Below are 27,250 nucleotides of genomic sequence, written 5' to 3'. Positions count from 1 at the left end.
TAACTATCTGAAAAGGAGGTATGTGTCGGGATGTAGAGAGAGACGGTGGGGGGAATGGCATTACATGAACTGCTTCTTAGGAGAGCCAGCACAGATACAATGGGCCAAATGGCCTTCTTCAGTGCTGCAATGATTCTGTGATTCAATAACATTTGCTCGCCCCTTGCCTGCTTCCTCCCAATTCAAGTGTGAAATGAGCCAACAGCTTAAGATGTGGCCTGGAAGTTAAAAATCGTCTTCTCTCAGTTAAAATTTCCCCTATTACCTTTTCGAAGGATTTCAGGGAATCAACAGGATTTAAACCCTGGCGTCTGTGTGATAGTTGGTTAACTGTCCCCACAATTATTATAATGGATGAAAGGTTTATAATCTGACATCACGGTCATTGTGGCCGGCAATCAGTAAACCGATTTCTCCAGCACGGCAGAGTAGGGAATGGCGTGTGAGTGTAATGAAAGGGTTAATCTTGATGTTGCAGGATTGACATTTGGCTGTTGCCTGGTAAGCAAGTTTCTGTTAGAAGAATGAAAGTGTAACTCTGAGGCAGGTTTGCTTTGAAAGTATTTTATTGATGCGGCTAAAAGCAACAGTCAGTTATACTGTAATCCTAACTAAAATAACCATGAGAAAAGACAATAAATGTTAAATTGTAACACTAAAGAGTAGCAAACCCAGAACCTCCGGGCTTTTCAGCTGTGGTTTGTGAGGAGCCGGGGGCCTGTGCCCGATATTTCACAGCTGGCGGAGAGTGTACAGGGAAACTCAGCAAACCTGGGGGTGTGGAGGCCCTGCTCAACTGAACAGCAAGGCCTCACTCTCGTTTCTCTGACCGTGCCCTGCCCAAGCAGCAGGCTATTTTCACAATCTGCCCCAGGGAAAACCAGGCCGGGGCCTTCAGGGATGGTTCCTGCGAATTGGGAGGGAGAGAGATCAGAGTTTGGCAAATGGGGAGTCATGGATTGCAATATAAAGCTTGAAGGTGCTGTGGTCGAGGTGGTGAGGCCGAAGGCTTCCTTGAGGAGCCAATAGGGGTGAAGTGGGGGTGCCGGACAAGCACTCCTACTCTTCCTAGCCCACAAGGAGCAAGGAGTGCTGTAAAAGGTAGGTCATCTGCAGAGCTGGTAACTCCTGGCTCCATTCTATTCTCAAGCTTCCTGACTTAAGCACATTGGAGTGTTCCACCTCTCCAAGGCTCATGTGGCATGTTCTCCATCAGAACAATGAAAGCAGCACATGCATCAGGTTGGGGTGCATTCCTCTATTGACAAACCTCCCCAGCCCCCCTCCTATTACAGGAGGCGGGGGAGGGTTAACATCGAGGACAAAGAGCTTGACTGCCCAGGTGGAGAGGACTCCATACTCCTCACATTGATGAAGACCTTCATCATAAGACCACAGAAACCCAGACAGGTCTGGGCAGGTTCTTCCTGAGAACTCAAGTCACCGATGAGTGAAGAATTATATGAGAGAGAAGCAACATCTTTTTAAAAGAAATGATGATGATTTCACACCAATACGATAGGGTTCAGTCACAAAACCATGAATGCATTAACCATTGAGTAGCAAATCATTCTATGAAAGCAATATTGAGAAATGAACTGAAGCTTTGCAGAATTTTCATCCATAGTTCTTATCTGCTTTTGCCTTCTTTTTTAACTTTCCATGTTAAGCTTTATAATCCTGCAATTCAATGAAGAAATTGAATAGTATAAACTTTCCTGGTTTGCAGCTGAATTTCAGTTCGAACATTTTAACAGGTTATTCATTAAATATATGTGGTTACTACTTGAAATATAATTTATCAAAAAAATAACAATTGTTCAGTTATGTATTTGTGCTGAATAACATTCAGTTGCTTCAGGTATTTATGGTCATCATCAATTGTTCCATTCTGGAAGTGCTTTCCTCCTCTATTCTGAGGTAATTTAATTGGAAAATGATCAAACACATCCTCTACAAGCAGTTACATGGTATTTCTTATTGCCACTAGGTCAACAAGACAAAAGTTGAAATCTTCTTTACCACAAGCTATGTGTGTGTTTGTGTGCGTGCGTGCATGTGTCTGTGGGTGTGTGTGCCTGTGTGCGTGTGTCTGTATCTGTGTGTGTGAGTGCATGTGTCTGCACCTGTGTGTGTGTGTGTGTGCGCGCATGTGTCTGTGTGTGTCTGCGTGTGCGTGTGTCTGTGTGTACGTGGGTCTGTGTGTGTGTGTGTCTATGTGTGTGTGTCTGTGTGTGTGTCCGTGTGTGTGCATGTGTGTGTGTGCGCGCGTGTGTGTGTATGTCTGACTGTCCCCGTGTGCATGTGTGTGTGTCCGTCCTGTGTGTGTCTGTCTATCTATGTGTATGTGCACTGGTCTGCTGTTTTGGGCTGCAGTAGAATGCTTAAGTTGGAGTTTGGTGACTGAGGGAGTTCAGTGAGGAGGGAACGAGGTGATCATTTGAGTACCGTGTGTACAGTCGGGTAAGTATTTACTACTTTTATTGCTTATAGTTCTTAAGGTCCCATTTTGTGGTTCATCACTTGTAAGGGCTATATTCTGTAACAACGAGGAGCAGGGAAGTAGTGCCATAGAGGAATTGAAATTATTTGATATTAAGTATCTTCCAAAAGGTTTAATTTAATTTAAAGGGGTAAGTCATAGCAGGAGAGCTCAAAGCCGTGGTGTGCTCCTCCTGCTCTATGTGGGAAGCCTGGAACATGCCCAGTGCCCGGAGCCAGTGTGTGTGCGGGAAGTGTCTCCAGCTGCAGCTCCTGGAAGCCTGGGTTTTGGAGCTGGAGCGGCGGCTTCCGCGAGGTGGAGAGTATCGTGGATAGCACGTACAGAGAGGTGGTCACACCGCAGGCTAAGAGTCCACAGGCAGGAAGGGAATGGGTGACCACCAGGCAGAGCAAGAGGACTAGGCGGGCAATGCAGGAATCTCCTGTGGCGATTCCCCTGCAAAACAGATATATCGCTTTGGATACTGTTGAGGGGAATTGCCTCTCAGGAGAAAGCAGCAACAGCCAAATTTGTTGCACCGCGGTTGGCTCTGCTGCACAGGGGAGGAGTAAAAACTTTGGGAATGCAATAGTTATAGGGAATTCAATTGTAAGGGGAATAGATATGAATTTCTGTGGCTGCAAACGAGACTCCAGGATGGTGTGTTGCCTCCCTGGTGCTAGGATGTCTCAGGGCAGCTACAGGACATTCTGAAGGGGGAGGGTGAACAGCCAGTGGTCGTGGTACACATTGGTACAAATGACATAGGTAAAAAAAGGGATGAGGTCCTAAAAGCGGAACATAGGGAGTTAGGAAGTAAGTTGAAAAGTAGGACCTCAAAGGTAGTGATCTCAGGATTACTACCAGTGCCACGCGCTAGTCAGAGTAGAAATAGCAGGATATATCGGATTAATACGTGGCTGCAGAGATGGTGTGAGGGGGAGGGTTTCAGATTCCTGGGGCATTGGGACCGGCTCTGGGGGAGGTGGGACCAGTACAAACTGGACAGGTTACACCTGGGCAGGACCAGGACTGATGTCCTAGGGGGAACATTTGCTAGAGTGGTTGAGGAGGGTTTACACTAAAATGTCAGGGAGATGGGAACTTATGCCAGGAGTCAGAGGAGGGGGGATCAAGGGCAATAATCAAACAGGGCCTCAGTGAAAAATATTGGGAATGGGACAAGTAATGTTAAAAAGACAAGCCTTAAGGCTTTGTGCCTTAACGCGAGGAGCATTCGCAATAAAGTAGATGAATTAACCACGCAAATAGATGTAAACAGGTATGATGTAGTCGGGGTTACAGAGACATGGCTGCAGGGTGACAGACAAAAAGGAAAAGGCGGTGGAATTGCATTACTGGTTAAAGAGGAAATTAACGCAATAGTGAGGAAAGATATTAGCTCCGGCGATGTGGAATCTGTACGGGTAGAGCTAAGAAACATTAAGAGGCACAAAATGTTAGTGGGGGTTGTATATAGACCCTCAAACTGTTGTTGTGATGTTGGGAATGGCATTAAACAGGATATTAGCGATGCATGCAATAAAGGAACATCTGTAATTATGGGCGACTTTAATCTGCATATAGATTGGGCAAATCAAATTAGTAACAATACCCTAGAGGAGGAATTCCTGGGAAGTATACAGGATGGTTTTCTGGACCAATAGTTTGAGGAATCTACTGGAGAACAGGCCATCCTTGACTGGGCATTGTGTAATGAGAAAGGAATAATTGGCAGTCTAGTTGTGTGAGGCCCCTTGGGGATGAGTGACCATAATATGATAGAATTCTTCATCAAGATGGAGAGTGATGTAGTTGATTCTGAGACTAGGGTATTGTGTGCAGTTTTGGTCTCCTTATCTGAGGATGGATGTTCTTGCTATAGAGGGAGTGCAGCAAAGGTTTACCAGGCTGATTCCTGGGATGGCGGGACTGACACATGAAGAGAGATTGAGTTGGTTAGGATTATATTCGCTAGAATTCAGAAGAATGACGGGGGGGATCTCATAGAAACCTATAAAATTCTAACAGGACTGGACAGGGTAGATGTAGGAAGGATGTTCCCGATGGTGGGGGAGTCCAGAACCAGGGGTCACAGTCAGAATAGGTGACGTTGGGCGGTGAGAAGAGGAAGAGAAGACAGTGAAAGGGGGAGGGTGGAGGGAAAACAGAGAAAAGGGACAGAGATAGAAAGATAAAGAGAGAGAGACAGAGAGAAAGCAGAAGAAAATATGGAATTTAATGCGGAAAAGTGTGAGGTGTTGCATTTTGGAAGGACAAACCAAGGTAGGACATACACAGTAAATGGTAGGGCACTGAGGAGTGCGGAGGAACAAAGGGATCTGGGAGTTCAGATACATAATTCCCTGAAAGTGGTATCACAGGTAGACAAGGTTGTAAAGAAAGCTTTTGGCATACTGGCCTTCATAAATCAAAGTATTGAGTATAGGAGTTGGGATGTTATGCTGAGGTTGTATAAGACATTGGTGAGGCCAACTTTGGAGCATTGCGTGCAGTTCTGGTCGCTTAACTACAGGAAGGATATCAGTAAGATTGAGAGAGTGCAGAGAAGATTTACTAGGATGTTGCCAGGTCTTCAGGAGTTGAGTTACAGGGAAAGATTAAACAGGTTAGGACTTTATTCCTTGGAATGTAGAAGAATGAGGGGAGATTTGATAGAAGTTTACAAAATTGTGAGGGGTATAGACAGAGTAAATGTGAGTAGGCTCTTTCTACTTAGATTTGGAGAAATAAACATGAGAGGACATGGCTTCAGGGTGAAAGGGGAAAGGTTTAGGGGGAACATTAGGGGAACTTCTTCACTCAGGGAGTGGTGAGAGTGTGGAACGAGCTACCACCTGACGTGGTAAATGCGGGCTCACTCTTAAGTTTTACGAATAAATTGGATAGATACATGGATGGGAGAGGTCTGGAGGATTATGGACTAGGTGCAGGTCAATGGGACTAGCGGAATAATATTTCGGCACAGACTAGAAGGGCCGAATGGCCTGTTTTCTGTGCTGTAGTGTTCTATGGTTCTATGGTCTGAGGATATGGTGTAGACCATTTAGGATTGAGATGAGGAGAAATTTCTTCACCCAGAAAGTGCTGAGCCTGTAGAATTCGTTACCACAGAAAGTAGTTGAGGCCAAAACATCGCATGTTTTGAAGAAGGAGTTAGATATAGCTCTGAGGGCGAAAGGGATCAAAGGATATGGGGAGAAAGCGGGAGCAGACTGTTGAGCTGGATGATCAGCCATGTTCATAATGAATGGTGGAGCAGGCTCGAAGGGCTGAATGGCCTCCACCTGCTCCTAGTTTCTATGTTTCTATGTGCGTGTCTATGTGTGTGTGTGTGTGAGCATGTGTGATTGTGTGTGTGTGTATGTGTCTGTGTGTTTGTGTACATGTGGACATGTATCTGTGTGTGTGTGCCTGTCTCTGTATATGTGTGTCTGTCTGCCTCTGTGTGTGTGTGTGTGTGTGTGTCTGTATCTGTCTGTGTGTGTGTGTGCCTGTCTGTTTGTCTGTCTGCCTGTGTCTGTGTGTGCTGGTTAAATACTGATATCAACTGCTGGGCACAGTTGGTCCAAATAAAAACAAACTACTTATGAACAAATGAATTAGGAGCAGGAGAAGGCCACTCAGCCCCTCGAGCCTGCTCTGCTGTTCAATAAGATCATAGCTGATCTGATTTTAGCATCAGCCCCACATTCCCGCCTACCCCCGATAACCTTTCACCCCCTTGTTAATAAAGAATCTATATAGCTCTGCTTTAAAAATATTCATAGCCTCTACTTTCATCGCGTTTTGTGGAAGAGAGTTCCACAGACTCAACCCTCTGTGAGAAAAAAAATTCTCCTCATCTCTGTCTTAAATGGGTGACCCCTTATTTTTAAACAGTGACCCCTAGTTCTAGATTCTCCCACAGGAGGAAACATCCTCTCCACATCCACCCTGCCAAGACCCCTCAGGGTCTTAAAGGATTCGATCAAGTCGCCTCTTACTCTTCTAAATTCCAGTGGATACAAGCCTAACCTGCCCAACCTCTCCTCATAAGACAACCCGCCCATTCCTGGTATTAGTTTAGTGAACTTTCTCTGAACTGCTTCTAATACATTTACATCTTTCCTTAAATAAGGAGACCAATACTGTACACAATACTCCAGATGTGGTCTCACCAGTGCCCTGTACAACTGAGACATAACCTCCCTACTTTTGTATTCAATTCCCCTCACAATAAACAATAACATTCTATTAGCTTTCCAAATTACCTGCTGTACCTGCATACTAACCTTTTGTGATTCATACACTAGGACACCCTGATCCCTCTGAATCTCTCGCCATTTAAATAATAAGCTTCTTTTTCATTCTTCCTGCCAAATTGGACAATTTCACATTTGCCCACATTCTTCTCCATTTTCCAGATCTTTGCCCACTCACTTAACCTATCTGTGTCACTTTGTAGCCTCTTTACATCCTCTTCACAATTTACTTTCCTACCTATCTTTGTGTCATCAGCAAATTTACTAACCATTCCTTCAGTCCCTTCATCCAAGTCATTTATATAAATTGTAAAAAGTTGAGGCCCCAGCACTGATCCCTGTGACACACCACTCATCACATCCTGCCAATCAGAAAAAGACCCATTTATGCCAACTCTCTGCTTCCTGTTAATCTGCCAAACTTCCGTCCATGCCAATATGTTACCCCCTACACCATGAGCTTTTATTTTCCACTATAATCTTTAATGTGGCACCTTATTAAATGACTTCTGGAAATCTAAGGACAGTACATCCACCAGTTCCCCTTTATCCACAGCACATGTGACTCCTTGAAAGGACTCCAATAAATTGGTTAAACATGATTTCCCTTTCACAAAACCATGTTGAGTCTGCCTGATTGCACTGAGCTTTTCTAAGTGCCCTGTTATAACATCTTTAATAATAGCACAGTTCCAATGTAGCCCATCCCAACGGTACAGATCCCACTATCCCCAGTGCTGGTGCCAGTGCCCCACAAACCAGAAGCCACTTCTCCCACACCAGTCTTTGAGCGGTACATTCATCTCTCTAATTTTATGTACCCTATGCCAATTTGCACCTGGCTCAGGTAATAATCCAGAAATTATCACCTTTGAGGTTCTGCTTCTTAATTAGGTGCCTAGCTCCTCATACTGGCTATGCAGAACCTCCTTCCTCATCCTGCCTATGTCATTGGTACCTATATGGACCATGACCACTGGATCCTCCACCTCCCACTGCAAGTTCCTCTCCACCCTGAGCAGATGTCCCAAACCCTGGCACCAGGCAGGCAACACAGCCGTCTGGACTCTCGCTCTTTGCTGCAGAGAACAAAGTCAATCCCTTTCGCTACTCCCACTACATTCCTCTTTGGACTACCCACTGGAATGGCTTCCTGCACCATGGTGTCATGGTCACTTTGCTCATCCATCCTGCAGCCCCCACTCTCACCCACACAAGCTGAGTGAACCTCAAACCTGTTGGACAATTACAAAGGCCAAGGCTCCTGCACTCCTGCCCTCTGGGTCCCCTTACCTGCCTCACTCGCAGTCACACCCTCCTGTCCCTGACCACTGACCAAATCAGAAGACCCTGTCCTATGTGGTGTGACTGCCCCTGGTTTAGAGCATCCAGGTAACTTTCCCCCTCCCTGGTGTGTCACAGAGTCTGCAGCTCAGCCTCCAGCTCAGTGACTCTGAGCTGAAGTCCCTCCAGCCACAAACATTGTAGACGTGTTTACCCTGGATCACAATGGTGTCCAGGAGCTCCCACATGCTGAAGCCCTGACACATCACTGGTCTCGCCATTCTTAATGCGTTTCAATTAATTACTTAATTATATTAATCACTTATGTATGTTGTTTTTTTAATATATTTTATTAACTTTAGCACCAAATTGTGTACTATTTTAAACATTAGGGATAGTATAGAACTCACCCACTTACCAGATACTCACCAAACAGCTATCTCCTTTCCCTGTAGTGGAGCAAGAACCTATTTCTATGGGGTGAGAAAGATACAAGGAGGAAATGGACAACTCCTTCTCCCCCCTCGCTGAACTCCCCTCTCACCAAACCCCAAGTCTTCACACAGTTAGCCAGCTGCACTCTATTTGCCCAACCTGAATGTTCTACAACATTTCAGTTCACCTACAACTGGTAAATCATGATGTGCCTCATTTCCCCAATATAATGCTGAGCTTTGAAATATTCAGATGCTAGGATATAACTTGTAGTGTTTTAAGTCTAAGGCAATGTTCCTAACAGGCAATGGGGGTACAATCGAACTTGGATGGAGATGCTAAATGGCCAATCAATGAAGGAAGGTTAGGGTTAGGGTTACATGAAGGAAGGTAGGACCAAGAAGAGGCCACTTGGCTCCTCTAGACAGTTCTGCCATTCTATTGGACTGTAACCAATGTTTATCTTGACTTTATTTACTTGCATTGACTCCATAGTGCGTGAGGGGGGGGATGATGGTATCGTGGGAATATCACTGGACCAGTAATCCAGAGGCCCAGGCGAATGCTCTGGGGACATGGGTTCAAATCCCACCATGGTACCTGGTTAATAAATCTGGAATAGAAAGCGAGGCTGGGGTTTTCCAGCCCATCCACAGCCAGGATCTTCTGGTCCCGATGAAAGTCAATGGGCTGCAGCAGGTCCCACCCCATGGCAGGGCTGGGAAAATCCCGGCCCTGGCCTCAGTAAAGATGACCACGGCAATTATCATTGATTGGCATAAAAACCCATATATCTGCCATCCTTACACCCATCTGGCCTACACTTGACTGTGGACCACAGCAATATGCTTGACTCTTAACTACCCTCTGGCCCATCAAGTCACTCAGTTTCAAGGGCAATTAGGGATGAGCAACAAATGCTGGCTTTGCAAAATGGCTCAGTCTTCAGACCTGGAATGGTCTCTCCAACTCTCTTACCTCCTTGAATGTATTAATCGCCATACTGCCAAAATCTTCAGCTTTGTCTTCGTGTCAATTTGTGTCTAATTATGCTTCTGTGAAGTGTTTTCTGCTGAACAATCTGTGTTATCCCCATTCTTTACTCACATCTCATTTTCCATTAAAACTGATGAGTCAAAGAAGCTATTGACTAAATTTTAACTCCCAAAATGTGTAGGTTGGGGCCGGGTCTGATAGATATCAGGCACAACACCGATTCCACTCATTCCTGGGTTTAACAGAGGCAGGTTGACAATTTAAATAATTTAGTTAGTCACAAAGCCTCATATTTAATCTGTCCCACAGGTTTAACCCTGGCTAGCTAGGTTTTGCAGGCTTTGGGGAAACTCAGCAGCACAAAGGAGGTGAGGACTGCTTCAGAAAGGAGGTAAGTACATTTGTAGCCTTGCTTGTGGGCCAGGAGGAGCAACAGTGTTTCCCCGGACTGACCACCCGGAGACGCTCACCTCATCAGGCACCCAGACATTCAAAGGACATTGGGGTCAACTATCAGGTTCTCCATCACCTGGATCAGGGGCCAGACCCTCCCCGACATGGATCAGCGATCAGACCCTCCCTCAGCCAGATCCAGGAATGATCAAGGTCAGGAATGTAACCCTTTCATACTCAGATAAGAGAGCAGACTCTCTCACATCCACATCAGGAAGCTAACCTAGATCCACCTGGGTCAGAGATCAGACCCTCCCCAAACCGGGTCAGAGATCAAATCCTCCCCAGCCTGCGCCAGAGGTCAGACCCTCCTTAGCCCGAGTCAGAGGTCAGACCCTCCCCAGCCCGGGTCAGAGATCAGACCCTCCCCAAACCGGGTCAGAGATCAAATCCTCCCCAGCCCGGGTCAGAGATCAAATCCTCCCCAGCCTGCGCCAGAGGTCAGACCCTCCTTAGCCCGAGTCAGAGGTCAGACCCTCCCCAGCCCGGGTCAGAGGTCAGACCCTCCCCAGCCCGGGTCAGAGATAAAATCCTCCCCAGCCTGGGCCAGAGGTCAGACCCTTCCTAGCCCGAGTCAGAGATCAGACCTTACCCAGCCTGGGTCAGAGGTCAGAGCCTCCCCATCCCGAGTCAGAGGTCACACCCTCCCCAGCCCGGGTCAGAGGTCAGACCCTCCCCAACCCGGGTCAGAGGTCAGACCCTCCCTCCGTCCGGGTCAGGGTTCAGACCCTCCCCCCGTCCGGGTCGAGGTTCAGACCTTCCCCCCGCCCGGGTCAGGGTTCAGACCCTCCCCCCGCCTGGGTCAGGGTTCAGGCCCTCCCCCCCGCCTGGGTCAGGGTTCAGGCCCTCCCCCTGCCCAGATCAGGGTTCAGACCCTCCCCCAGCTCGGGTCAGGGTTCAGACCTTCCCCCTGCCCGGGTCAGGGTTCAGACCCTCACCCAGCTCGGGTCAGGGTTCAGACCTTCCCCCTGCCCAGATCAGGGTTCAGACCCTCCCCCAGCTCGGGTCGAGGTTCAGACCTTCCCCCCGCCCGGGTCAGGGTTCAGACCCTTCCCCCGCCTGGGTCAGGGTTCAGGCCCTCCCCCAGCTCGGGTCAGGGTTCAGACTTTCCCTCTGCCCGGGTCAGGGTTCAGATTTATCTGGTGTCTCTGGCTGACCTGAATCCGGCCCTGTCCATCAATCTGACTTCCAGATGGGAAGCTGAATTAAGGAAGAAAGATGCTCATTGTGGAGTTGTCAAGTATGGAGATGCCCAGGTTCCCCAGAACCAAAATTCCACCCCGGGAGAATGAAACCATTCTGCAGCCGCTGAAATGTGCGTTGTGGTTTTACCTGTTTGCTGTTCAGGATTGGTTTGAATCCGCCCCTGCGGCTGAGCTGTTGCTGGCCGACATTGCCAAAAGCTCCAGCACGTTCTCTATAGGTGGCAGTAACCCTGAGCAACCCGATATCTCAACTTTGTCCAGCACACAGTCTGCATACTTGACCATGCATGTACATGTGTCGGTTACCTACAGAAATAAAACATGGCAAGGAATAAACCAGCTGCAATAAAATGCAATAAAATAGCACGTTCTTTGTGAAATGAGCTTCCAGTGATGTTGATATAATTTAGCTATGACATTGCCTATATTGTTAAAATTTAATCATGACCAGCCTCTTGAACGGAAGTTACTGAAAGTCCAAAACATACTTGTTTTATAATGACAGGAATATTACAATATCTACTCCAGACCCATTTGTATATTTGGCTTTCCAAGGCATTCCTGAGTGAAAACAATGCTTCCAAGGGTACATGATATTGGCTGACACGTCAATGGAGGAGTGAGGAACTATTGCATTGTCCAGGAATCATTCTACAGGGAAGGCCTTAACACTACACATCATTAATTTCCTATGCTTGGAAAGTGAAGGATCCCATGAAATTACTTTAAGAGCAGCAGAAGTTTGATCAACATCCTGGCTAGCGTTTCTATCTCAGTCAAACCCATCGCGGATAGAGAATTGGCTGTTCATTCATCTCACTAATTCATATGTGGTTGAAGTGTTTTAAGGCATTTCAAAAACAGCAGGAGAAGAATGTCTCCTTCGTCTCTCTCCATATAACATTTACATATTTTTCAATCTTTTTTCTGTATCATTTGTTTTGCAATCAATTCTCATTCTTATATTAATCCTCTTTTAAGCCTTAGTGCAGGGTTTGGGAATGGGTAATCTTTGGCTTCACTCACTCACTGACTTCCATTCTAATCTATCTAGTTACAGTGAGAGAACCACCTGCTTTCTCTTCCCGCCTCCAGCACCGTTACCTGTGGTGTTCCCTCTGAGGATTTATCCTAGGCCCCATCATATTGCTCATCAACATGCTGCCCCTCACAATATCATCCAAAACACTGCATTATTGTACACATGTACACTGATGACATACAAATCTGCCACACCACCATCACTTTCAACTGCCCAATGTTGCTAAATGATCAGATTGCTTGTCTAATATCCACTAACAGGCGAGTAGAAATCTCCAACTAAACATACAGAAGACTGTAGTCATTGTTTGGGAAGACTGTAGCCATTGCTTTGGGAAGGCTGTAGTCATTGCTTTGGGAAGACTGTAGTCATTGCTTTGGGAAGACTGTAGCCATTGCTTTGGGAAGACTGTAGCCATTGCTTTGGGAAGACTGTAGCCATTGTTTTGGGAAGACTGTAGTCATTGCTTTGGGAAGACTGTAGTCATTGCTTTGGGAAGACTGTAGTCATTGCTTTGGGAAGACTGTAGTCATGGCTTTGGGAAGACTGTAGTCATTGCTTTGGGAAGACTGTAGTCATTACTTTGGGGGCTGCGGCTCCAAACTGCACTCTAGCCACCGGCTCCATTACTCTCCCTGGCAACTGTCTGAAGCTGAACCAGACTGTTCACAACCTTAGTATCATATTTAACGCCAAGGTGAGCTTCTGACCACATGTCCATGCCAACACAAACATTTTTTATAAACACATCAAAAAAGTAAGAGGATAACTAAAGAAAGAGTAGGGCCCTATTAGGGTTACCATAAGGGTAACCTGTGTGTGGAGGCCGAGGACATTAGTATGTCTCTTAATGAATACATCTGTTTTCTCAAAAGACAGGGGACATACAGACATTGAAATTAGGGAAAGAGGAATATGAAATATTAGATGAAATTAACATAGTTAGAGAGGAAGTATTAAGGGGTTTAACATTTTTTTTAAGTGGATAAATCTCCAGGCCTGAATAAAATGTATCTTAGACAGTTAAGGGAAGCAAGAGAAGAGATTCTGATCATCATTTTCCAATTCTCTCTGAAAACAGGTGTGGTGCCAGAGTACTGGGGGATTGCTAACATTGTTCCATTGTTTAAAAAGGGAGAAAGGGATAGACTGGGGAATTACAAGACAATCAGCCTAATTTCATGGCAGGAAAATTAATTTTGAGGGACAGGGTAACTCTCCATTTAGAATGGCACAGATAAATCAAAGTCAGTCAGCACAGATCGGTTAAGGGAAGGTCGTGTTTCTGACTAAATTGAATTTTTTGAGGAGGTAACAAGGAGGTTCGATGAGGGTTGTGCATTTGTAATCTATATGAATTCTAGGAAGGCTTATGATAAGGTCCCACATGACAGACCTGCTCACAAAAGATAAAAGCCCATGGAATCCAATGCAAATTGGCAAGTTGGACCCAAAATTGGCTTAGAGGCAGGAGGCAAAGGGTTAGTTCAACATATGTTTTAGTGACTAGGGGGCTGTTTTCAGTGGGGTTCCCCAGGGTTCAGTACTGGCTCCCTTGTTTTTGTGCCATGTGCCAAAGAGTTATATTTGAATGTAGGGATATGATTAAGAAGTTTGGAGGTGATACAAAAATTGGCTGTGCAATTGGTGTTGAAGAAGAAATTTGTCGATGGCAGGAAGCCGTGACTGGTGAGGTGGACAGAAAAGTAGCAAATGAAGTTCAATCCATGGGAGTGTGAGATATTCCATTTAGGGAAGGCTAACAAGGCAAGAGAATACACAATAAATGCTAGAATACTGGGAAGCGTGTAGGAATAGAAGGAGCCTGCTGTGCGTGTCTTGAAGGTGACTGGACAGGTAGATATGGTGGTCAGGAGGCAGACGGGATACCTTATTAATCGAGGCATAGAATATAAGGGCATGGAGGTTTTGCTTAAACTGTATAAAACACTGGGTGGGTCACAACTGGGGTACTGCATGCAGTTCTGGTCATTACGCTTTAGGAAAAATGTGATTGCACTAGAGAGTGATGTTAGAGAATTAGTTATGAGGAACGATTTGTTTTGGCTAGCATTATTCTCTTTGGAATAGAGGAGGCTGAGGGGAGACTTAATTGCAGTGAATAAAATTATGAGGGGGCTAGATACAGTAGATAAGAAGGCCACATTCACCTTGGCTGTACAATCTATAACCAGGGCATAGGCTTGGGGTGAGAGGTAGGAGGTTTAGAGGGGATCCAAGGGAAATTCTTTTTAACCAGATAGTGACGGGAATCTGGAATTCTCTGTCTGAAAGGGTGGTAGAGGCAGAAACCCTCGTTATATTTAAAAAGTACTTGGATATGCACTGAAGGAGCCATAACCTATAAGCCTATGGACTAAGAGCTGGATAGTGAGTTAGGCTTTATGGTTATTTATCAGGCGGGGCAGACACATTGGGCCAAATGTCCCCCCTTCCAAGCTGAAAATCTTTATGATTCTATCATTCATCTCCACAGCATAGCCCAACTTCTCCCCTGTCTCAGCTCATCTGCTGCGGAAACTCTCATTCATGCCTTTGTTACCACTGGACTTGGCTGTTTCAACACACTCCTGGCTTCCCCTATTCTACCCCCTATGAACTTAAAGTCATCCAAATCCCTGCTGTCTGTGTCATAACCTTCACCAAATCCCTTTTCACCCCTCAATCCTGTGCCTCCTGATCCATACTGGCTCCCAGGAGGGAGTGGGCTTTGTGAAACTCCTGCTCCTTCCATTACAAAGGACTATTTTGAAAACTTTGCATCTTTAAGGGCCTCTGGTTCGATGGCTAAGGACATAGAAATACTATTCAGGTATTCTGGTGCTCTGTATCTTCACAGGCATGTTTTATCTCTGGGAGATATTGGGAATGCGTTGGATGGAGCGGAAGGCTGATTATTAACCTGTTATAAACCACATCCTGATCATTCCCACTGTGGCTAACATGTCCTGGTGTGGGACTGAGAACGCAGAGTTTCTGGCTCAGAGTCAGGGGTTCAATCACTGAACCACGAACCTCTGTAATGATATGCTCTCATTCAGACGAGTCAAATAAAGATTGCTGAATCTGAGTGGGATATGAGCTGAGGAATTGATTTGAAATATTTGAAAAGCCCCTGGCCGATTTGTCAGTGGATCAAACAGCCATGCGGTTTGGAAGTACACCTCTGCCCTGTTAGCACTGTATAAACTGGGGGCTTTGATGCAGAGGTTAGGCCTCCATGTTTTCATTAGGAAGAGCAGGAACTTATTGCAGTCTGCACTTACCATCGCGCTCACCTCAACGCTAAATAATCAGGAGCAGACATGCAGACCTGAGAAGGATTCTTCATAAAAGTAATACTTACAGCCTGAGGCAAAGGCTTCAGCGCACAGTCTGATGAAAGGCTTTCAATTCCTTGAGTGCAAGAAGTTTCCTGAATGGTCAATTTTAACGTGACCTGCAGACCTTGTTCCGTCAGTTGAACCTAGCAAAAATAACAGGATTAGAGGGAAGAGACAATGCTGAGTGTTTAAACGATGCATGTTAACATTAGGAGCACTGGACAGGAATGATACGAGATTTTCACAGATTCTAGTCAGTCAACGGGAGCATTTATAAAGCAATTGTTATGGTGACTTATGGGTCCTTGTGTTGATCCGTTAACTTCAATGAAAAAATGATCATTTGTAATTCAGGCCAAACCTTCAAACTCATTCGTGCTCAACACACAAGGCAGCTTCCGAACTGATGCAGCTTCCACTACAATTGGACTATAACAGACTCTGGTGGATTCTCATGCTTTCTCTAATAGGTGGAGAACACAAGGCTGACAAACCATTCAGCTCAGGTTAAAATGACAAATTCTGATCTTTTGTTTGTTGAAAGATTTTGTAGAAGGAAAGAGAAATCAACAGGTGAAATAGAATTAGAATATTTAATACTCACTTATAATTAATACCCCTCTCTAAGACCAAAGGAACAAAGTGCTTTGAGATTCTTAATGATTCCTTTTTTAGAGCTCTTAGCAATGTATTAACACTTCCCAATGGACGGGGGAGGTTGGATAAAAGATTAAACAAGATGAATACATCACCAACACACTGTGCATACTATTTTACAGTGCTGGCTATTGGATTCTGTGACACTCTCGCTGTGAACAGATGGGGCACTTTATTAGCATATTTGAATTGGATTCCCGCAATGCGATCGGGGGCCTGATCAAGAATTCACTGTTTCTGCACTGGATTCAGGGAGCTTAGGAAACTCAGCAGTAAAGGGAGACAGGACCTCCTGACTCAACAGGGGAAGGGCCTTCTCAAGATTCCCTCATGGTCACAGTCTCTCTTTTCAACTCCCAACAATACCATGCCCTCTCTCTCTCTCTCGCTTCCCCCCAACCCTCATACTCCCTGTCTTCCCCAATCTCCACATTTTCCCTTTCTCTCTCTCCCCAACCCCCATGTCCTCTCTCTCCCCAGCCTCCATATCCTCTCCCTGTCTCCCCTCCAGTCCCCATGTTCTCTCTTTCACTCTCTGTCTTACCAGCCCCTATGTTCTCTCTATTTCTACCCAGCCTCTCTCCCTAGCCCCCATCCCAAATGTTCTGTCTCCCACCCACCCAGCCCTGAATCCAACACAGATGATTTCTTTCCTCCTATTTTTTTTAATCCTTTCATCCCCTGCCCCCCCCCACTTTAACCCTCCCCTTCAACAAGACATGCTATTTTTTCCCTTTCAAGAATCAATAATCAATTAACCAAACAATCACAGAAAGGTCCTGGTAAAATGGTAATACCTATTGTTCGCATCTGATTACAAATATCATCCCATATATATGCAGCATGGGTTTCCCTCCACTAACTTTCCCTCCAGCACACACACATACACATGATGGAGGGTATCCTCAATGTGAAGGTGGGACTTCATCTCTGTGCAGTAGTCACTCCTACCAATACTGTCATGGACAGAGGAATCTGTGGCACGCAGGTTGGTGAGGATGAGGTCAAGTATGTTTTTCCCTTTTGCCGTAAATCCAGTCTAGCAGCTATGTCATTTAGGACTCAGTCAGCTTCGTCAGTAGTGGTGCTACTGAGCCAGTCTTGGTGTTGGACATTGAATTTACCAACCCAGAGTACATTCTGCACCCTTGCAACCCTCAGTGCTTCCTCCAAGTGATGTTCATCAGCTGAGGGAGAGCGGTACGTGATCAGCTGAAGGGTTCTCAAAACTTCCACATTTTTCATATCATCAACAAGGATATGACTTTTAGACTTTTAAACTGCTGAGTTAAATGTAAATCCCTGCAGACAGGAGGATGGGCCCCTTGAAGGCCCAGAGCTGCACATGCCCGGGCTTGTTGAGTGCAGTGTGGATTGTTGACTGAAACCAGACAACGAAAGGAGACAGATTACGCATTCTTCCCTTCAAAACAATCAAGCCAGAGAAAGACTTCACCTCACACGAAAATGAAGCCCATCAAAATCTGGCGTAAATAATCGCTACTAACTACTCAGGTAGGAAGGCACAATCAATTCAATTATGTGAACCCATCAATAATCCACATATACAATGGCTTTCAGTTCAAAACTAGTTACTAGGCAGGAAGACAATGAAAAACATCATGTGAACCCACTAAAAACAACGAGACAACAATCACCGGGGGAAGCCCACCAAAGTCCAACAAAGAACTAACCTTGATTTGGAATCCAATAAGAAATTCGAAAGACAGTATAACAGGGCAGTCAGATATGAAGGAGAGAGAGAGAAAACAGCTAGCAGGCAGTGAGCAGTTGGGAACGGTTGAAACAGAGTTTAAGCTAGAAAATCTGGAGGTTTGCAGGCCCGCAGGCAACATCACGGCGAAGGGCACGGGGTGGCAGGCTCAACCGAAGACAACAAGGCCGCAACCGCAGCCCTCCAGGAAGATCGACCACCCACAACCGTGCCCTCCACCCAACTGAAGAACCTTCGCAGATTCCACAGACCAGGACCATGTGGGGACAGCAGGCCCCAGAGGACACAAAGAGCGTACCCCAAAACTGCAACCGGCTCACCTGGCTGGATTTCGAACTGTCAAGGAACCCTGGGATGGTGAGCATGATCCCTGACCTCTCCGAGTTCAATTTAGTTAGGTTTTGGGGGTGGGACAAGGGTAAGGGGATTAGTAGCGTGATTTTCCCTCATTATGCCGTGTGTTCCCCATTCTTAACTAAGTGTACTTTGTAGGTCTGTATAATCTCAGTGTAATCCTAATGTTATAAGTTCATTTGTGACTTCAATAAACTCAGTTTTTCTTGCACCAAAATCAGTTGTCTGCTGCACTTTGTTACAACCCCCAAATAAGTCCAAGGTCTAGAACCCAGGGAGTGGGAGCGATTCGGACCCCTCAGAAGTCAAAGGTGAAGCTGACACACACACCACCCCCTACAATCAGCAGGAGGTTTCCTTGTCCATGTTTGACCTGATGCCATGAGACTTCATGGCGTCCGGAGTTGATTTTGAGGACTCCCAGGACAACTCCCTCCTGACTGTACACCACTGTGCCACCACCTCTGCTGGGTCTGTCCTGCAGGTGGGACAGGACATACCCAGGGATGATGCCTAGGTCGATGCGGGATGGTCCATCTGGTCTCATTCCTTTTTTGTGACTTTGTAGTGGCTTGTTACGGCATTTCAGAGGGCATTTACGCGTCAATCACATTGCTGTGGGTCTGGAGTTAGATGTAGGCCAGACCAGGTAAGGATAACAGATTTCCTTCCCCAAAAGGACATTAGCAACCAGATGAGTTTTTGTGACAAACGTGGCTCCCTGTAAATATCGAGGCTGTTATAAATTCCTTATAATTGCTACAAGTTCTATGGAATTCTGCAATGTAGAAATAATTTGAGGTGTGGTTCAATCAAATGAATTCAGTCACTCATGTGTTTCATGAGTCCAGGCAGGTTAGAACTAAAGAATCTTCCCTTACCTCACGAAGCAAACTGCTTTAAAGAAGCCAAGCTCTTATGCAACTGCTGGCTAAACAGGTTTTTAATCAATTGTATTCTCCGGGTAATTAGCAAAAGAACTGCTGTAGCCCTCTCCACTCGTTTTGGGGCCGCGTCATTTTGAGACAAACACTGCACTTGAAAGTTTTATTTGTTCGTCACTGTCTGATTAAATCTACAAAACAACATTCACACTGCCCTTCAGGTAATCGTGCAGTTGCTAGGCCCTAGATCAGACAACAGATGTGTATTCCACCCTCATCCCCATGTCCATCCCCACCCCCTTTCCGATCCCCCTTTTTTCCCAATAATTCATATAGATTTTTCTTTTCCCACCTATTTCCATTATTTTTAAATGTATTTCCATCCATTGTTTTATCTCTACCTTTTAGCCTATTTCGATCCCTTCCCCCCACCCCACCCCCACTAGGGCTATCTGTACCTTGCTTGTCCTGCTTTCTACCCTTAATTAGCACATTCTTTAGATAATATCACCACCTTCAACACCTCTTTGACCTTTTGTCTGTGACATCTTTTGGTTATCTCCACCTATCACTGGCCCTCTATCCAGCTCTACTTGTCCCACCCTCCTTAAACCAGCTTATATTTCACCCCTTTTCTATTTTTATTTAGTTCTGTTCAAGGGTCATACGGACTCGAAACGTTAACTGTGTTCCTCTCCGCAGATGCTGTCAGACCTGCTGAGTTTTTCCAGGTATTTTTGTTCTTGTTAACAGATGTGTATTCATTCAGTCTCCCCCCTATACACAAAAAACAAGATACAATCCAACAGACAGGCACCAGGGACCCATTGGAATTTATCAATGTTTAATGTGAAAGCATATGAGCCCTGTCCTAGTGAAACTGTTACGACAGATCTAAGGCGTGTGAAAGCCCAGAGTGTTGATGGCACTGAGGGATGGGGTAGGAGCCCCTTCTGTGCTGGGGCTCACTGCTAACTGGAAGCTTGCGCTGGGACTCAGGCCTGTATGATGGCTGGTTACCTGAGCAGTGAGCAACTCCCAAACAATGTCGTTCCAGAAAATGTGAAGAAATAAGCTTCAGGAGTGAAGGACTTAAAGCAATTAATATTAGTAAGGAAACAGTACTGGAGAAATTAAATGTCAGGAACTCACTAGGGCCTGCTGGCCTGCCCCCTGAGGGTTTAATAGAGCGACAGAGGCAGTGGATCAGCTGGTTTTGATCTTCCAGAATTCTCCAGCTACTAGGACGGTCCCAGTGGATTGGAAGTTAACAATTGTAATTCTGCTATTCAGGGAATGAGGGAGAGGGAAAACAGGGAACTACAGAGCAGTCAGTTATCGGTTAAGTGCTGGAATCCATTATTAGGACCGTAATAACATGGTACCTCAAAAATCACAAGATGATGGGGAAGAGTCAGAGTTTTATAAAGGGACATCATGTCTGAGAAATCCATTGCACTTTTTGAGGGAGTAACTAGCAGAGCAGGTAGAGGGGAACCATTGAATGTAGTGGGTTGGATTTTCAAAAGGCATTCAATGATCTGCCAGTGAAGATGTTACATCAGATTAGGGGTTGAGGTAATGTGTTAGTTCCGACTGAAGATTAGTTAATGGGCAGTCATTTTCAAGTTAGCATGTTGTGGATGGGGTACCTCAAGAGTTAATGCGGGGTCCTCAGCTATTATGTTAATAATTTACACAAGGGGACCGAGTGTAATTTATTCAAGTTTGCTGACAATAGAGATCTGTATGGGAAAGTAAGCATGAGGAAATCCATGTACACCGATCCAGAACATTAATATTTGGATGTAGAAACTCTATTGATCACCGTACTAAATGTACTCAACAACTGAGCCCTCTGGGGTCGAGAATGCCAATGATGTACAACCCTCGGAGTGAAGACATTCCTCCTCATCTCAGTCCTAAATGGAATCCCTTATGCTGAGACAGTGGCCCCATGTTCTAGACCCCCCAGCCAGGGAAGGACAGCCCCTCAGCATATGCACTGTCAAGCCCTCACAGAATCTCAAACGTTTCAATAAGATCACCTCTCATCTAAACTTCAGAGAATATAGCCCCATTCTGCTCAATCTCTCCTCACAAGGCACCATCTCATCCCAGTAATCGATCGAGCAAACTTTTGCTTCATTCTCTCTAAGGTATGTGCACTCTTTCCTGCATAAGGAGACCAAAACAGTGCTCAGTGGATCCATCAAAGCCCTGTAAACTAGTAGCAAGACTTCCTTATTCTTATACTCCAATCCTATTGCAATAAAGATTAACATACCATTTGCTTCAGAATTGTTTGCCATACCTGTATGTTAACATTTTACAATTTGTGCACAAGGACACCCAAATGTCTCTGAACACCAACATTTACCAATTTTCCAACTTTTAAAAATATTTTACTTTCCCTTATTTTTACAAACTGAATAACCTCACACTTGCCCACATCATACTCCATCTGCCACCTTCTTGCCCAATTATTTAATCTGTCTATATCCCTTGACCATTTCTTTGTACCTACACCACATGGACTGCAGCGGCTCACCACCACCTTCTCAAGGGCAACTAGGAATGGGCAATAAATGCTGGCCCAGGCAGCAGGGCCCACATCCTCCTTTACTTGCATTCCCATGTAGTTTTTGTATCATCAGCAAACTTGGATTCTTTACCCTGAGCGCCCCCCCAACCCCAGTTAATTCTTATGAAGCTATTATGAAATTGTAAGAATAGATTTTAAAAATTCATTGTCACTAGGTAGAGAAGATTTAAATTGTATTGATATCAACAAAAAAATGTTGAAATACCTAAGGTACTAGGAGATTACATTTCAGTAATTGAGAGAATGGAATGTAGAATATCATTGACATTTGATGAGACTCACATCTATTTGTTCATGGCTGGTCACAGCAACAAGATTACTGAGAACAGATTCTTCATTCAACTGGTCAATTGCATCACCTACAGCTTGATTAAGAGATTGTCCTGAATGAAAGAGCAAAGTGGTGCACTGTTAGTATATTTTAACTACATTTTCAATCAAAACCAGAGCTCCTTCCCCGAGCTCAATAATTCCCTGGTTTATGTCTAATTCTCCCTCAATGTGAAGCTCTCTCCTCCATTTTTCCTCTCTTTTCCTTTATCAAACCTTTTTCCTCACCAGTTTCGTGGCACATCCTGCAGGCGACGATTGGTGCTACAGACCGGCCAGGATGCCTCCCTGCCCAGTTTTCCTCTAACACCGCCCATATTTTACCAAAACACGGGAGAATTAGGGAGGAAAATCTGCAGTGGGTATTTTTAATGTCTAATCTGAATAGAGGAGAGCCTGCATTCTCATCATTTTGGAAATACAGGGCAAAATGTCCTTGCTCCTGTTAGAACTTCTTCCTGTCATTCTGACGCTGTGCTGGTCTCCTAGATCAAGAGAAATGGCTATGAAGGAAGGAATATGAAACATTTGAAACAAGTTGGATAAACACTATTCAGCCTATTTGATTCCGGTGTGCTGTAAGCTCCTGTCAAATTTTAATGCATCCGCTATAGCCAAGCGATCTTGGGAGAGGCAAAAAACTGGGGAAAAAAATGCCTTCTGCCAATTTAAGAAATTACTCTTCAATCCCCACAGGCAATCAAGCCTGCTCCAAAAGACCACGGTGTGTGTAACGCAACGTCCAATGAGGCATCGCCTTTGACCTTTTCAATCTGTGCTCATTGCAACTTTTAGCCAATTACTCAAGTTCAACCTTTGAGAAGTGGGGTAACTCCTGATATCTAACGTTATTCCCTCCATAGGTGCTTACTTAACTCAATCTAAGGCCCCCATGTCATCTCTAATCTATTTAACTCAAATAGCCCACTTGAACTGAGACAATTCCTTTCATTATTTTAAAACTGCAATCCTATCTGCTTGAATTCAACACTTTTTTGAAGTAAAAATTCACAGGCTCACTTCACCTGCCCTGATAACTCTGGGGTGTTAAATGTGATATCAGTCTCGTGGGCATCGGCTAAATCTTTGCCAAGGCTACTAGTCTCTGCCACTGAGATGGCAGTTTCTTCCCTCAAGGGAAGAACAGTGGTAGATGCAGCCTAACAAAAGAGGATCACTTAGATATGAAGAGTAATTGCTTCAGGTCTCAAATTGAGCAGCGTCCTACACAAGATGGGGGGCGGGGGGGTGCGGAGAGGAGGGAGAGACTCATAGACTCGTTGATGTTCACAGCACAGGAGGAGGCCATTCAGCCCATCGTGTCCCTGCCGGTCAACAAAGATCTGACGACACTAATCCCATTTTCCAGCGCTTGGCCCATAGCCCTGGAGGCTATGGCAATGCAAGTGAATATCTAAACGCTTCTTAAATGTTACGAGAGTTTCTGACCCCACCACCCTTTCAGGCAGTGAGTTCCAGACTCCCACCACCCTCTGGGTGAGAAAGAATTCTCCTCAACTCCCCTCTTAGCCTTCTGCCTCTGACTTTAAATCTATTCCCAATGGTCATTGACCCCTCCACTAATGGAAAAAGTGCCTTCCTATCCACCCTATCTATGCCCCTCATAATCTTATACACCTCTATCAGATCCCCTCTCAACCTTCGCTGCTGTAAGGAAAACAACCCCAAGCTATCCAATCTTTCCTCATAGCTCAGACCCTCCAGCCCAGGCAGCATCCTGGTAAATCTCTGCACTCTCTCCAGTGCAATCACATCCTTCCTATAATGTGGTGACCAGAACTGCACACAGTACTCCAGCTGTGGCCTAACCAGCGTTTTATACAGTCCCAGCATAACCTCTCTGTTCTTGTATTCTATGCCTTGGCTAATAAAGGCAAGTATCCCATATGCCTTCGTAACCAGCTTATCTACCTGTCCCGCTACCCTCAGGGATCTATGGATATGCACACAAAGATCCCTCTGATCTTCAGTACTTTCCAGGGTCCTGCCATTCATAGTGTAATCCCTTGCCTTGTTAGCCCTCCCCAAGTGCATTACCTCACACTTTTCTGGGCTGAATTCCATTTGCCACTGCTCTGCCCACCTGACCAAACTCTTGATATCCTCCTGCAGTTTACGGCTATCCTCCTCACTATTTACCATCCTATCAACTTTCATGTCATCTGTAACTTCTTGATCATGCCCCCTACATATAAGTCCAAATCATTTATGTACACCACAAACAACACTGTGGAACCCACTGGGAACAGACTTCCAGTCACAGAAACATCCCTCCACCATCACCCTCTGCTTCCTGCCTCTCAGCCAATTTTGGGTCCAATGTGCCACTTTGCCTTGAATCCCTTGGACTCTTACTTTCTTGACCAGTCTGCCATGAGGGACCTTATCAAAAGCCTTGCTAAAGTCCATGTAGACCACATCAAATGCATTACCCTCATCAACACTCCTGGTTACCTCCTCAGAAAACTCAGTCAAATTTGTCAAACACGACCTTTCCTTAACAAATCCATGCTGACTATCCCTGATTAATCCAAGTCTCTCCAAGTGCAGATATATCCTGTCCCTCAGAATTCTTTCTAGTATATTTCCCACCACCAAAGCTATTCTGACTGGCCTGTAATTTCCTGGTCTATCCCTTCCTCCCTTTTTTAATAATGGGATAACGTTAGCAGCCCTCCAGTCCTCTGGCACCTCACCTGTGGCCAGAGGAGATTGAACAATACTGTCAGGGGCCCTGACATCTCTTGCTTTGCCTCTCTCAACAGCCTGGGGTACATCTCATCCGGGCCTGTGGATTTATCCACTTTTAAGGTTGCTAAACCCGCTAGTACCTCCTCTCTCTCAATGTTAATTTCCTCTAATATTTCACAGTCCTCCACCCTGATGTCTATACCTGTGTCGTCCTTTTCCATTGTGAAGACTGACGCAAGGTATTCACTGGGGACTGCATTCTCGTCTTCCAGCTCCACACACAGATTATCTCTATGGTCTCTAATTGGCCCTATTCTTTCCCTAGTTATTCTCTTGAGGTGTCCACTCCTACCATATAAGGGGTATCGGCAAACATACCTAAATGGACTGCAGCGGTTCGAGAAGGTAGCTCACCCTGAAAAGGGGAATTAGGGATGGGAAACAAATGCCCGCCTAGCCAACAATGCCCACAACACATGAAAGAATAAAAAAAAAAACAGTGACCAACAGCAGCACTGATTAGGGTAAGAAAATAAGACTGCTTTCCAGTCCTGCCTGCCTCCCAATAAAACATTCAGCGGGGAATGTGAGAATAGCAGAGTGTATTCCCTGCGGGGTCGAGAGAGGAGAATATAGATGCAGGCAGGAATGCGGTACAGCCTCCTTGCCTCATTGTCTTTGTATTATCACACACAGTGGAGCAGGAGAAAATCCAACCCTGAAAATGTTCATTGCAGATTTGGGAATGTTGTGTGGAGATCTGAATTTCCACATATTCTGCTCAGATTTGCTTCCTTATGCTCCAGGATTTATTTGACCATGTGTCAGAAACTGTCTTCAAGATGTTACTGAACTCTGTGGGGAGCTGGGAGGCTGGGAGGTTGGGGGTTGGGGCGTGGATTTTGAACTGTTGGTGACAGTTTAAAACGGGCAATATCAAATTAGCCACCTGTAGAAAAAGGCTGGCAATATCGCACTGGCCGCCTGTTATAATGGACAATATCGCACTGGCCGCCTGTTATAATGGACAATATCGCACTGGCCGCCTGTTATAATGGACAATATCACACTGGCCGCCTGATATAATGGACAATATCGCACTGGACGCCTGTTATAATGGACAATATCGCACTGGTCGCCTGTTATAATGGACAATATCGCACTGGCCGCCTGATATAATGGACAATATCGCACTGGCCGCCTGATATAATGGACAATATTGCACTGGCCGCCTGTTATAATGGACAATATTGCACTGGCCGCCTGATATAATGGACAATATCGCACTGGCCGCCTGTTATAATGGACAATATCGCACTGGCCGCCTGATATAATGGACAATATCACACTGGCTACCTGATATAATGGACAATATCGCACTGGCTGCCTGTTGTAATGGACAATATCGCACTGGCCGCCTGATATAATGGACAATATCGCACTGGCCGCCTGATATAATGGACAATATTGCACTGGCCGCCTGTTGTAATGGACAATATCGCACTGGCCGTCTGATATAATGGACAATATCGCACTGGCAGCCTGTTGTAATGGACAATATCGCACTGGACGCCTGTTATAATGGACAATGTCACATTGGCCGCCTGTTATAATGGACAATATCGCACTGGCCGCCTGATACAATGGACAATGTCTCACTGACTGCCTGTTATAATGGACAATGTCGCATTGGCCACCTGTTATAAAGGACAATGTCACACTGGCTGCCTGTTGTAATGGACAATGTCGCACTGCCACCTGTTATAATGGACAGTGTCACATTGTTAGCCTGTTAGAGTGGACAATATCACACTGGCCGTCTGTTATAAAACTTTTCCACTGTTGGTTTCTGTTGAAGTCAGTCTAAAATCAAAAATAGGAGAGGGGTAAACTGGCGACCAATCCACTGGTTGTATACCATCGCAGAAGGTTAAACTGACTCCTGCATAGTCTAGTTACACAATAAAGCAACAAAATCCAACTTCATTAATCTTTTGGAGAAACAAAATATTTTGTTTAGTTGTAAATGACTTTGGATGAATGTACATCAGCACTTACCAGAAACATGGAGAATCTGGACAGCAGCAAAAATGAAGATGATGGCTTTCATTCTGTGTGTGTATGATGATGGAGAATTACTCTTTTGTTCAGTGTTCTGCTCTTACCGGCTGCATTCAGTGTTTATATAGATCAGAGCATGAGAACAACAGGGGTTATTGGGCAATGATTCAATCAGGTAAATTACTGCAGCTCCTGATTAGCTGGGGAAATTACCTTTCATTTAAATACTTGTTTCCCCAAACACCATTTCCATTTCATCATTTCTGTGGAGCGCATTTTGCAACAACGGATATGTTGTCAGGGTCTAGTTTCATAACGTGTTATGCAAGTGATTCATTATACAGTTAAGAAACATTCCTTGTGATGAGCTTAAACAAGTGTGTGCTGCTGAATCTTTACTGAGAAT

The 27,250-nt window shown here is 45.2% G+C and overlaps 2 long non-coding RNA genes across 2 annotated transcripts; both read right to left on the bottom strand.

The window, feature by feature from the left end:
- Window positions 1-548: 548 nt before the first annotated feature.
- On the bottom strand, window positions 549-11,426 carry LOC144686328 (uncharacterized). Its single transcript, XR_013577900.1, has 2 exons — window positions 11,248-11,426; window positions 549-1,680 (listed from the first exon to the last, which is right to left on the bottom strand). It is a non-coding gene; the product is annotated as an uncharacterized LOC144686328 (long non-coding RNA).
- A 4,103-nt stretch (window positions 11,427-15,529) lies between these two features.
- LOC144686327 (uncharacterized) lies at window positions 15,530-26,981 on the bottom strand. The gene is made up of 3 exons (XR_013577899.1): window positions 26,842-26,981; window positions 22,024-22,124; window positions 15,530-15,649 (listed from the first exon to the last, which is right to left on the bottom strand). It is a non-coding gene; the product is annotated as an uncharacterized LOC144686327 (long non-coding RNA).
- Between the last annotated feature and the right edge of the window lie 269 nt (window positions 26,982-27,250).

The sequence above is a fragment of the Cetorhinus maximus genome, chromosome 11, assembly GCF_964194155.1.
Source record: "Cetorhinus maximus chromosome 11, sCetMax3.hap1.1, whole genome shotgun sequence".
Lineage (NCBI taxonomy): Eukaryota > Metazoa > Chordata > Chondrichthyes > Lamniformes > Cetorhinidae > Cetorhinus > Cetorhinus maximus.
Note: the sequence above shows the minus strand (reverse complement) of the source record. Positions and strands in the feature narration are given on the sequence as shown.